Source organism: Bombina bombina, chromosome 2 (assembly GCF_027579735.1).
Source record: "Bombina bombina isolate aBomBom1 chromosome 2, aBomBom1.pri, whole genome shotgun sequence".
Classification (NCBI taxonomy): Eukaryota; Metazoa; Chordata; class Amphibia; order Anura; family Bombinatoridae; genus Bombina; species Bombina bombina.
In genome coordinates this window covers 144,646,560-144,648,385 of record NC_069500.1, presented here as the reverse complement: position 1 = coordinate 144,648,385, position 1,826 = coordinate 144,646,560, and the positions used below count along the sequence as shown (strand labels likewise).

At 38.4% G+C, this 1,826-nt stretch overlaps 1 non-coding gene across 1 annotated transcript; it reads left to right on the top strand.

The window, feature by feature from the left end:
• The first annotated feature begins 582 nt into the window (after window positions 1-582).
• On the top strand, window positions 583-746 carry LOC128650495 (U1 spliceosomal RNA). Its single transcript, XR_008400792.1, has one exon. It is a non-coding gene; the product is annotated as a U1 spliceosomal RNA (small nuclear RNA).
• The last annotated feature ends 1,080 nt before the right edge of the window (window positions 747-1,826 follow it).

Genomic DNA, 1,826 nt, shown 5'->3' with positions numbered 1-1,826 from the left:
TAATTAATATTTTCAAGCAATATGCATGTTTCTGTGCATTTCTCTTTACTTCAAAATGCTATAGTGTTTCACTCATTATTCCCATATGTTGTACTCTTTCAAACATATATATGCTGTACAATTATATTATTTGTAAAATATTAGTTGTGCTGTAATATTTGAAAAATTCAATAAAAACTTTTTAAAAAAGAATATTCCATCTGTGTCACCAGAGTGCTGAAGCTGATGTTGTGCAGCTATAATGGCAGTGATACTCTGTGAGATGTCTGTTCGGCTCAGTTCTTTTACACCAATGAGACGGGTGATAATGCTTGTGAAGAAACAGCAGGCTGCCTTTGTGACATCATCACATGCAAATATGTTTGATGCAGTGTATCCTGGGAGTGCAGCTTCTTGAATTTACAGTTTAATTAAATGGTTTGTTTTCCATAGTGAAAGATTTAGAGGACTTGCCTGATCTATTTTAGCCATTACTTAAATTTAATTTATATCTATGGTCAGCTGTACGTGGAAGAAAGGAAGCTCCCTTATGTTTAGCAAGTAGAGCTGGAGCAGCAGTCTGCTCGATTGACTGTACAACTCATACTTACCTGGCAGGGGAGATACCATGATCATGAAGGTGGTTCTCCCAGGGCGAGGCTCACCCATTGCACTCCGGGTGTGCTGACCCCTGCGATTTCCTCAAATGCAGGAAACTCGACTGCATAATTTGTGGTAGTGGGGGACTGCGTTCGCGCTTTCCCCTGATTAGTCTTTGTACATGATAGATTTCTTTTTGGTCTGCTCCTGTATTTTTCACCGTTTTATTGACTGTCCTTTGTAGTGATGTGCAGTTCGGTTCTTTTGGGTGAATCGGTTCATTTTGGACGGTTTGATTAACTGAACCGGTTCATGAACCGATTCACCAGTTCACCTACTGAACATGAGGTAGAGGCTCTACCTCATGTTCAGTAGGTGAACTGTAGAGCTGCAGATTTGTTTCCTGCAGTGCTGTATGTAAATGACTCAGTGTACTGTAACTCTAATGAATCATTTAGATAACAGTACACTGATTCAAATAACAGGTCACACTCACAGCGGTTCTCAACAGACCCCTGCAATTACATTAACCCATTCAGCATCCCATGTTTGTGTGTGTGTGTATATATATATATATATATATATATATATATAATTTGTAGCTGTTGCTAAGTAAAAGTTAGCTTAGATGTAGAGGAAGAACAACAAATTTTATATATATATATATATATATATATATACACACACACACAAACATGGGATGCTGAATGGGTTAATGTAAATGCAGGGGTCTGTTGAGAACTGCTGTGAGTGTGACCTGATATTTGAATCAGTGTACTGTTAGTTAACTCGTATGCAATGAATCTGTCTGTTAACAGTACACTGAGTCGTTTGCTAACAGTTCACTTCTTTTGAATCAGTGAACTGTTAACAGACTGATTCATTGCAGACGAGTTAGCTAACAGTTCACTGATTCAACAACACTGGTAATATGATCCTAGAGTGAGATTCTGCTGTGTGATTCATTAAAGGAGGAGTTAGCAGAGCAGAACTCACTCTAGGATCGTATTACCAGAGTGCTGCTGATGACTCAGGAACTGAACTGTTTCAAACGAATCAGTTCAGTCTGGTGAACTGATTCATGCAGTTCAGTGAAAAGATCCGGTTCAAATGAACGATTCGTTCATGAACCGGACATCACTAGTCCTTTGGCAATTGGCATAAGTGCATTGTCTGCTGTTCTGTTAGTGCTGTTTTGTGCTGCAAAAATTAAGAATTGTGCTGCTTTTATTTTTAAGATAATAGCA